Raw genomic sequence first — 11753 nt, forward strand, 5'->3', positions numbered from 1 at the left:
TACACCAACTAACTTAAGATGATCTCTTACCTTTCAGACAAACTTGAAAGACGCTGATTTGAAACTCTTGCATTGTACAACCTGTTTTCCCAAGCTCAACTTTTATGCCTCTTCTCTGCGTTACATACCGTTTTCCAAGAACTTAAGATTCTGAGAACTGAACTAAGCATAATATTCCAGCATGTCTCATTAATGACATGAAATAATGTCTCAATTACTGTTCATTACTATACCATACATAGATTCAAGGATGAAGTTACTCCCTTTTGTTATGACATCACACCAACCCCTTCACCATTACACCTAAAGCCTCCTCAGTCATCGCTTACCACAGATATAGTTCCTGTATATGAGACAATGGGCTCCACTTCATCATCCTGATCGGTTTTTGGAGTACTGCAGTAACACACGTTTTATTTGAATAGGCTTTACCTGACTGCTCAACTCTGACATTTATCACTGTCAAGCATCTCACAACTTGCAGGTCTGTAGCTGTTGCATTCGCTTCCATATAATCAGGAGAACTACCAAATAATGTGACACATCGAATTTACATAATTTCCTTATCAACACTGAAGTTTCATGAACCATTTTGTAGACGTGCTAGCTGATACTCCAATAAACCCTCATTAGTGTTACAAAGCACTAGTCTTTCTAATGAGAATAATTTAGGTACTGCCTGGACAATACCTTGGAGGTGGGGAATATACATGACGCTTTGCTACCCTTACCAATTACCATTTTCCCGAGCACTAAATTTCTCTGGGAGGAACGTATTTTCCATAAGAGAATTTTCATTCCTATTAGCTACATTCCCAGACTTAGTTCTCAGTTTCAGACCGAACTAATCGGAACTCATTTTTTTTAAAAAAAAAAGATAAAAATGCGGAGTCATCTTTAAGAACTCTACCTAGAAGTACACAGCTTTCATTATTTCTCTGAGTAACTTCTGCAAATCTCCATTGCCTAGAGTTCAACAGGCAGTAGCCCTTCCTCTAGATGACGAAAGCTGGGGATTGCAAATGCAGCATTGCCTTAGCAAATGAAGGCATCCAAATAAAACAGCAAAACTGATTTATCAAATTATAAATAAAAAACGTAGTCCTTAACATAAGACATCAGTAGATCTGCATAGCAAACTTTGCTTTCTACTAGGAGTATGGTCTAAATGCTTCCTGAAACAGGAACAGCAGCAGCGTATTTACTTAAGACTTACCAAGGAAACTAACACACTTGGAACGGGTATGGGCAAACAGCTGCTGTTCTTTACTGTTCTGGTAAGAAGTGGTATGAATGATTTTCTATAGTCTTACACTTAGCCAATCAAAATTCTCCTTAATAACCTTGCCACGTGACCCGGATACTTGAGGTTTTCCTGACCAAGAACAAGGTATAAAGATAATGGGAAAACTGTAACTTTAATTGGTAACCCGGTTAACATCTAAGGATGCGTTTTGATTATGGAAGAATTACTTTAACATTATGAAGATAGTAAGAGCACAAGCTATGAAAACTTGCAACAATTTGAGCCATCTCGCCTGCTACGGAGTAAGCAAGAACCGGGAAAATTAAAAGCAAATTTTCTCTAACGAGCTCAAGTCTTTCTGGCTGAAGTGATATATTAGTAATTTATGTGAAGAAAGAAATTCTAACAAAGAGCACAAGAAAAGTTGATTATGTCTTTCCTGCCTGTTAATCCCAGAGAAAAAGCACAGTTAATGAATGTAAAGGAACACCTATGAAAGGACAGCTGAAACAGATCAAAGACAGTAAGTTTTCACACAACCATGACAGAAACCATAGTTCCCATTGTCATACCTAGCTGCTGAAGTCAAGAGCGTGGACAGAACAGAGACAGCACTCTTTTTACAAAGATCAGCAATATTCCCTGATGGCAGCTAACATTAACAAGTTTTTAAATCGATTTAAGTACCATTTTGCAGGGCTCAAAACCACCTCATTATTACTGTGGCGTAAATACCAAACTGAGAAACAGAAAAGGTTTGAAGCACGATGCTAGGATATAGGAGGGTTTCTTACACCTCTCACAGATGCTGACCATCAGGAGGCCAAACTACATGAACCTGGAATGACAATTCTCAAGTGAAACAACTGCAATAGGTGCATCTGACTGCAATCCAATTAATTCAAGAAACAGTACCCACACATATGAAGAAATGGATAGTTTCTCAAAATGCTATTTGCTGTCAAGAGTTATCCAGCCAACACCAACACGTGCACACACAACACAGTGCAAATCAGATGTACTAAGCTACCCTTTGAATTGAGGGCACCTCAATGACTGTTTACTAATAGTTAGGACAAAGGATAATTAGAAATGGTCTATGAACAGAAAGATCCTGGTCTTGAAAGCACAGTATCTTTATCACAGACACGCCTAATCATGCAGGGTTGGGGGAATTTACAAAAAAAAAAAAAAAAAAAAGACAGACACAAGACTAGTAGAATTCAGTGTAAAGCAAAAAGAAATCCCACTAAAACACGAACACGTAAGCCTAGTGCCATGGAAAAGTAACTTACAGGAGTATCCTTTACACAAAACCTCAACGGGTGTAGACAGATTCTTTTCACTGATACGTTCCTATTTCTGCCTCTGTGTTGCTGCTTTCAGTCCGTGCCAGGGGAGGGAGCCCAGGTTAAAATACATCAGTACATAGCCCAAGGACTCCAAGTCATCTCTGCGAGATTGCTCTACAACAGTATAAAAAAGTGGACTCATTAGGAGTACTGGAAAAACAAAAGACTGTGCAACAAGACTCATAAAAACCCTCTGAAAAACAAGAGATAATTGAGAGTTACTATGCCCATGATAAACTCATCCAGTACAAGAAAAAACCTATCACCCTTGCAAGTATTAAAAAAAAAGCGTTAATTCCCGAGAATTACAATCTGATCAAATCCCACCCCATCAAGAGATAAGAGGCCAAGCACACTGCACTGTTAAGTGCCATAAATAAGGACCGTCTTCTATGCCTCATTAAAGCAGCATCTACTTGTGCTAAAATTATGTGCGTCGACACTACTAAAGTTTCTATTTACTGCTTTCTCCAGCTCACCGATTCCAAGATGCGTGTTGATGGATTCATAACAGGCAGTTCCTGTTAAGTTTTTATTTTCACGATATGGAATATGTTGGCGAGTTCGAGCGTCTCGATACTTCTTTGCTAATCCAGGGTCTATTATGTAGACAAGATTGCCTTTTTTCCCAAGGCCCATTATGAAGTTGTCTGGCTTCACATCTCGGTGGATGAAGTTCTTAGAGTGAATGTATTCAATTCAACTAGTCTAGATAAAGTGGAAAGAAAAAAAAAATATCACTCGACAGACTAGGCATACACTTTTTTCCTTATAAAAACACTAGCAACATTGTCTTTAACACTAAAAGAGGTAATGAAACTTTTTATTGTAAAATGTAAGGGCATTAAAGAGAACATAATTCAATAGACAACACATAAACCTCTCCAGCTCTTTCCCCGTGTCTATTTTACATTTGTTTCCAAAAACTTTCTCGGACGAACTTCTTTTGTCTTTGAGCAGTGCAACAGACTGTTTGCAAACAGCGCAAGTCTGCTTTTTAAAAATCAATGAAGACTTTGTAATCACTTTAGATGGGGCACTTTGTATTTAAGAGAAAACCAATTTTGAGTCTTTCCTTTAATGATACAGGCCTATTCACCTCTAAATTACAGAAACAACGTATTTGGTTCTGATCTCTCGAGGAATCTTAATATTCCAACATACTGCACCATCAAGATCAACAAAGCAGGTTCCTACCATTTGGTCAGCGAGTAATAGGACTGTCTCGAGACTAAATTTCCTTAACAAAACCTGAAGAGATCTTCAATACTTGGTCCAAACGGCTCCATCACCATTACATCGTAGTCCCCTTCAGCTCCACACCACTTAATTGTGGGAACGCCCACTAGAGAAAAAGAAACAGTTTATTCAGTATAACAATTTGATTTATATACAAATCTTCAAGGCTCGCAAGATGAATTCTAAGAGGGTCACGACTGCGAATGTTTGGACTCACAAGGAAGCTCAATATTTTATGCAACCTTCAGCCAAGGAAAAGGTGAAAAACTCACCATCGCTGAACATTTCATCATCTGTAAGCTGCCCATCCTTAGCATAAAGGACTCCAAATTTAAAATTCACAGGTCCCTGAGAAATAAAACCAAATATTACAGGACAAACAGACAATCAAACAAAAGACCTAAAATAATGTTTCCTCTAAGGACTTTTATATACATCTTTTGTATATGTCCTACACACGGGAGTATACACTTCATACCAGCTCCATTACATCCTCGAGTAGCATATACCTAATAATTTACTTTTGATCATAGGTTATGAATTTTATGATATTACTAAGTTGGTCATCTATTAATACGATATATTATGCCGGTGCCTAAAATGATTTTTGATCTCATGTGTTGCACAGAAATACCACATTTTTTTACTGCAATAAGCAATTGCTATCTAAGTCGTTATACATCACCAAGTGAGTGCTAGGAGTGAAAAGTTTACATTTACCTCTTGCTCTTCAAGAGCCAATAAATCCTATAAACAAAACAATATCTTTAGCACACCGGTACTGAAGACAGCACAAAACCCCCTGTAACGTACTCTTATATTGGTTTAATTTCAAAGTAGCCAGTTCAACTGATAAAGGCAGCTTCTTTTGTAACTGTAACCCTACTCCTCATTATTATCCTGCTACTGAAAGAAACAAACCACTAGCATTTATACGTAACGACTTATTTTTCCAGAAAATAATAAAAAGCCACAACCAAACAAAAAAAAAGAAGTCACCTCCTACCTTCTGTATCGCAGGATGAAAGGTTTCCCTCAGGCTCTTCCCAAATTTGTCATGACTCAAAACACTGAAATGCAAATGAAATACTGCTTTATAGGAGAGCAAGTATACGTTTCAACATTAAACTGCTAACTGGCTGTAGTTGAACAATTCTTTTTGAAATTGGTTCTAAAAAGCCTTGCTTACATGGAATTTTTTGTGGAAGAGCCATTTACTTCCCACAATACTAACCTCTAAGACTTCCTAAACTTCTTTTGGATTTTAAAAACAGAAATAGCTAGGACTCTGCACGGAGATCAGGTTTAAGTGTACTGTATTTACTTATAAAGCACAGAATTTTATTCCATCATCCTTCACTTTGGCTTTTTACATAATCGTTGTGAGCGTTTTAGGAAGACTCAATAACCTATTCTATTTCATAAGCTTCTCTTCTATCTCTTTGAAAATAATTCAAGGCACATCAAATGAAAAACGAGCCGTTCAGCATCAAGTTCACACCCCAAAAATCCAAAGCAAGATCAACTGCCTCAATCAACAGAAATACCTAATTTATAGCATTTCTTCCTAACTCATGTTTCTACATGACTATTATTTTTGCCCATTTTTTCCCTAGCATTAATTTCTGGAGCTGCGCAGCACGCCACGGAGTGCCAAATGCAGTCTGTCTGAGGCACACTGAGCTGACACGGAGGTCACATCTGATGCACCTTTCCATCATTGCTTATGCTAGGCCACCATGCAGACAGGTTTTCCTGTAGTTCCCTTTGAAAGCAATTAAAATGCTAAAAATAATTTACAGAAAAGCAGGTTTGTGGTGTAACTGAAATTCCTTGAGATAGTCTGTACCTAGACTCACGCTGGCTGTGAACAGGCTGAAATGGCAAAGGGCTATCACCCAGGCCCAAGGGAAGGCTCAAAGGCTGTAAAAGCTAAAGAATAGCCAGGGAAGGGATTTTAGCCCAAGCCCAAGCGGGCAAAAGGAGATGACATTAGTCCTGCTGCCTGCAGGTGTGTGGGAAAATCACCTCGAGTTGGGGGGAATTCAAGAACATTGCATCCTAAAAGAAGCGTAGCATTACGGAAAGCTTTTTTAGGGTAAAATACAGCTATGGCCTTCAGGATGGTTGGCATGCACAGAACCTCTATCACCACAGTTCCCTAAGCAGCAGCTCAGCGCACGTGGATAGCGGTGACGGAGGACGGTGCGGAGTGGAGACACCACGGCCAGGCTGTCGTGCTCCCTGCAGGAAAGGGAACCAGATGGCACCACACAGCTGATAAGCTGCACACCAGTTGTCACACGAAGAATCCAGATGTCTGTGGCTGAGCCAACCATTATGGTGAAATTACTTTCCTCAGCTGAAATAATCCCATTGTAATACTAACGCACACCTCCACCTCAAAGTTGCCTGCTTCCAAGGTACTACTACACCTCACTGGGCACACAACACCAGTTAGTAACAACAATATGCATGACTAAAGTCACTCAAGCTCCGCCTAAATGTGATGGGAATGGACTGGTCCTGGACTGAAGTAAGTCCAAAGGTGGTGGTGGGGGGATTGTCTAAACTCCCCGATTACCCAACTCTGATTCAGTGTTCACAAAGCTAGGTCAAGCTGACTCACTCTCTACAGTTGTTATGCAGGGACTTCTCACCAAGGTAGTCAGCCTTGGGGAGGATGAGAAACAAAGAACAGGTATGAAAACAATGCTGTTATTGAGAGTTATGCAGAAAGAAACCTTCAAGATAGGAAACAGGATGATAAGGTGTTGCAATCCACTGACATCAACAGAAAATTAGTTGAAAATAAGACAGAGACAATTGCCTTATTCTTAGTGGGAGATCACAACCTCCAACTCAAACAGCCCCCCCAAAGGAGAGCAAAACCCCGCCTGAGGAGCATGTGTAGTTAGCAGAGAACTTCAGCAGTGCTATCTGAGGATACGTACTAACTTGTATTAGAAGCCAGAAACTTGTAACTAATCCTGTGTATGATGAATGAATATGCAATGTACTACGAAGTATAAAAGTGGACAGAGGAAGGGAGAAATTAGGGAAGACTCCATCAGAACTGGGATCCGTCGATGGGCTGAACCTGTTTTCTCCCCCATAGGGACACCTATCAGGTAAGAACTTTGTTTTATGCATGCTAAATAACTAACTCATGCTAGCTGTTATTAGCTATAATTTACTTGTATGTAGTTTAGTTGTATATAATTCAAAGCTTGTTTTTGCAGACAGGCCCTATCACTGGCAATCATGAACCTTGATTTGTCACAATTTCCTATTAATAAAGAGTGTTATTCTGTGAACTGTTGGTGTGAGTCCTTTGTGGGCGCTGGCAGTTGCCGGCAGCGGGTAACACATTCAAACAAAGCGGGAAGACCCGCTGAGGGGTCCCCCTAATGCTGCTACAGTTGAATTGCCCTTCGATCCAGTAGGACTTTTCAGTGAAGGGTCCCTGTATTTGGATGCTGACAGATTGGTTGGGAACAAGGGTCTCTGCTTTCCTGGGGCACTAACAGACAGATCAGACACCTTGGGTTGAGAGGACTGTGTACTGCTCCCCCACCCCCCCCTTCACGTGACAACGTGGCACACACCTTGGGAGAAGCAGGGAACAAGGTCTGAAAGAAGCCTGCACTTTCCTTGGTAGAGTAGTGGAGCATCAAAGGATGGAACACACGAGGGCACTTCAGCAAAGGAGTTACAACTCTAGTTAACGAAGACAGTTTCTCTACCCTGGGACGCCTGACCAAAAATGCATATGTGGGTGAGAGTGGAGGGAGAGGCTGCGCTAGGATGGATGCCTAGGAAGAGGTATTTCAGCACTGGTGGGCAGACATGGAAGATCGGGTGCTCACGCAGGTACAACATGCAGTACCGACAACTGGGAACACTACTCAAGCCAGTACCGTAGGAGCTAGAAGACAACACTTAGCTCACCTTGATGAAAAAGATCTGAAGTGTTTCCAACTTAAGATTAAGATCTTGATACTCCAAACAAGCCACAGCTCAGGAAATCAGAATTAAGACGCAAGGCTCAATGGACCTGCTAGCCCCTCTGGCAAATTCAGTGGTCTGGAACCTCTCAGACATCTTGTTGTTGACACAGGTGTTGGAAAATCCAGATCTGATGGTACTGACTTCACATCCCAACACACACCCTGTTCCCAGAACTCTCCTCTCACATCAGGACTGGCAGTGTTATCTCACGCACCAGCTTCAAGCAAGCAAGAGGCATTTGCTCATACTCTACAGTGACCAAAGGTTCTGAAGACACGCAGACTGAAAAGTCAGGACAGCATTACTGTTAGATTGCAACACTACCAGAATCGTTCCCGGTTTGTACTGAAGTACAACAGTAAGTCATAACATGTAAAAAAATAAATGCAGAGGAGAGATTTATGTAGCCAAGGACCACTTACTCCAACTTGTAACTGATCAGTCAACTGAAATCTATGAATCACGTATGCATTAACACACACAAAGCAAACGTAGTAAGACACAAATTTAGGCTTAAGGGTCAAGGCAGTGGAGCCTTCCCTGGAAAGAGGCTCTTTAACCAGCTCGTCCGATTTGTCAGCCTCCTAGGATTTAAAGATGCAACCAAAATCAAGTTCTGCCAGAGCAGCTGCTTGATTTCTAGTAGGAAAAGCCTGTTCACTCAGCAGCTTTGCTCCTGAAATGCATCAATGAGTCCTTGTCCCAATTTCAGAGGGACTTGCCTCGCAAAAGGACCAAGTATAATATGTATATATATACACACACAGACAGAGAGGAGCTTGTCTGATCTGCCAGTGTAATAGATTTGTGTCCTATAAACTCTTGAGGAGTTTGTGGTGTTTAAAACGCTGTGAATTCAGCCGTCCCTTGTTCCCACAAATCTCATAGCAGGCATACGGTGATGGAAAGGATATGAGAGCATCCATACAAGAATGGCAGAATAGCATCTTACCATGTCTCTCTGTTTCTGGAGTCACACGATTGGCAGCTTTATCCAAATGTTGTTTAAACGGCTTGTGCTCTATGTCCTGCTGCTGCTCTCCTGTTACATCCATGGCATCGACGCTCAAATCTGAAAGCAGTGAGCAAGGAAAGTGGTCTATGAACACACAAGTGTTATGGCCTGTGACAAGCTGAGGAAATGAAAAGACAGAATCTTTCAGCCAACAGGATAAGAACGTGCCAAACTGGGAGAGCGTGTACGGCTAGGGCCAAGTGATTGACAGGGAATAAAACACAAGGTGCAGCACGCTAAATGGCCCTCCCAGGTACGGGGTTTGGTTTGGTGTCCCAGAAGGACCGTTTCCAACTTCCAAGAAAGCGTTACCCTGAAAGGTAGATGCGCTTAAGGCAAAAAGCCAGAAGCAAACCCCTCAAAGCCCAGAACCATTCTCAGGAACATAGGAGTTAAGCCTACAAGTGGCTAAAAGCTGCCTCCTACCTCTTCCCTCGCCACCTTTCCCCCTTCAACATCAGCACATTTCCTCGTGATCCCTTTTCACAAAAAGATGGAGGCCTGTGGTATCAGCTCGGTGCCGAAGCACCACGACGCGCTTGCTGGCTACGTGCTCTCTTAGAAGGCTGACAGCTTCTCCGCACACAACAGCCGAGGATTCCAGCCTCTCTGGCCTTCCCACGCCCTGTGAAACGTGAGGAAGGCAAACACCGGTAACATCTCGGGGGGTCAGGAGGAAGCCAAGATGCACTCCATCTAGAGCCCAACGCATTGCCCAAAGGCATTACCACAGCAGAACAAGAGGCAGGAGCGATCGCTAGACAGGCGGATAACATGCACGGCAGCAACACCCAGTCAGACTTGCGGGGCTTCCAGTCACTTCATTCCGCAACTTTGTTTTGAATTTAGTTAAAAGGTAATCAGATTCTTAACGCTCATTCTGCTTTTATAACTGCTGGAGAAAGGCTAACACGTGGCATTGGCGTTACAGTCCAACTACTGCCCAAGCAGCAGCGCAGCACTCGGAAGCAGCGTACAAAAGGCAAGTACAACAGTTATCCCTCCGCAGCCAGCAGCCCGACTCACAAGCACAAGGCACATGTGGAAAAGTAACATTCAGGCTGACCTTCACTTTAGCTGCCCTTGATTTGTCAGCGTACATTGTCATTCCGGATGAATACAAAGAAAAAACAAAGAGCCCCGTTTCACCGGGAAGCAAATCCAAAGCCTCTTCCCCTCGGCTGCTCCCGCACGGGAGCTGACTGTCACGACACAGGATCAGCGAGACACCCGAGCTGCTGCCTCCCGACCCTCCCCGGCAGTTAAACGCTTGCCCTTTGCAACGCTTTTTAGAGAAGTCAGCAGGCGGGGGCGAGGGGCGAGGATCCCGCCGCCGGCTTGCTTCTCCCCTTGCCCGCTCGCAGGGGCTGAGGAGGCTCCTGAGCCGCCCCCCTGCGACAGCGTTACCGCGGGCCCCGATGCGGCCCCTGCGGCCCCAGCCCGCTGCCACGGCCCCGGCCGGCGCTGGGGGAAAGACAAAGCCCCGCGCAGAGCTGCGGCGGCTGCGGCGGCTGCCCGGGCACCCGGAGGCGGCGGGGGGGCGGCAGGGCGCCGCGGGCCGACCCCCCTCCCGGGCCCCGCCGCCACAAGGGAGCACCGGGGCCGCCCCGCCTCGCCTCCTCGCCGAGGCAGTACCGCAGCTCCGAGGGGAAAAAAAAAAAAGTCAGCACCGTGAGCAGCCCGCTGACCACCGTCACTGCCGGGGAGACGAGAACCGCCCGCCGGCCCGCCACGTCCCCCCAGCCGGCCGCTGCCCCACGGCCGCGCCCGCGCTCGCCCACCGGCCCCCGGCCGCCCTCAGCCCGACCGCTCACCCAGCGCGGCGCCGCACATCCCGGCCCGAAAGTCCTCCGGGCTCCCGGGGAAGCCCCGCACCGCCACCGCCGCGCCGGCCGGCAAAGATCCACCCCCCGCCGTACGCGCAGCCCATACGCGTACGTGGCCCGAAACCCCGCCCCAGGGCGTCGAGCCCGTTCTGCGCAGGCGCTGCCCTCAGTTTGCCACTACCACTATTGCGCGTGCGTATTAGGGCTAGGGTTAGGGTGAGGGACTGGGTTAGGTTTAAGTTAGGGTTAGCGTTACGGTAACCCAATAAGCTTAATATTTAAAACTTAACCCTAAGTCTTGACGGCAGGACTAAACACTAAGACTTAGGGTTAAGTCTTAAGGTTAAGTTTTAAGTTTGAGTTTTAGGGTTAAGTCTAAGAGTTAAGTTTTAGGATTAAGTCTTTAGGCTAAGTCTTAAGGTTGAGTCTTAGGGTTAAGTATTAAGGTTAAGTCCTAGGGTAAAGTCTTAGGGTTAAGTCTGAAAGTAAAATCTTAAGGTTGAGTCTTAGCGTTAAGTCTTAAGACTTAAACTTAACACTTAACCCTAAGACTTAGCTCGAAGACTTAACACTAATTCTTAACCCTAAGACTTAACTATAAGATTATCCCTAAGACTTAACCCAAAGACTTAACATGGAGACTTAACCATAAGACCTAACCCTAAGACTTATCCTTAAGACTTAACACTAAAACTTAACCGTAAGGGTTAACACTAAAACCTAACTTTAAGACTTAACCGTAAGACTCAACCTTATAACTTAATCTTGAGACTTAACCCTAAGTCTTAACCGGAAGACCTAATCCTAAGACTTAACCCTAACATTCAACCTTAAGACTTAACCCTAAGATTCAACCTTAAGACTTAACCTTAAGGTATAACCTTAAGAATTAACCTAAAGACCTAACCCTAAGACTCAACACTAAGACTTAACCTTAAGACTTAACCCTAAGACCTAACCCTAAGAATGAACCCTAAGATTTAACAGTAGGACTTAACCGTAAGACTTAATCCTAAAACTTAAGCATAATACTTAACCTTAGGAGTTAACCTTAAGACTGAACC

General features: G+C 43.8%; 1 pseudogene; it reads right to left on the minus strand.

The window, feature by feature from the left end:
• LOC121088326 overlaps positions 1–10808 on the minus strand; it is a 22592-nt pseudogene extending 11784 nt beyond the window's left edge.
• Between the last annotated feature and the right edge of the window lie 945 nt (positions 10809–11753).

Source organism: Falco naumanni, chromosome 5 (assembly GCF_017639655.2).
Source record: "Falco naumanni isolate bFalNau1 chromosome 5, bFalNau1.pat, whole genome shotgun sequence".
Taxonomy (NCBI): domain Eukaryota; kingdom Metazoa; phylum Chordata; class Aves; order Falconiformes; family Falconidae; genus Falco; species Falco naumanni.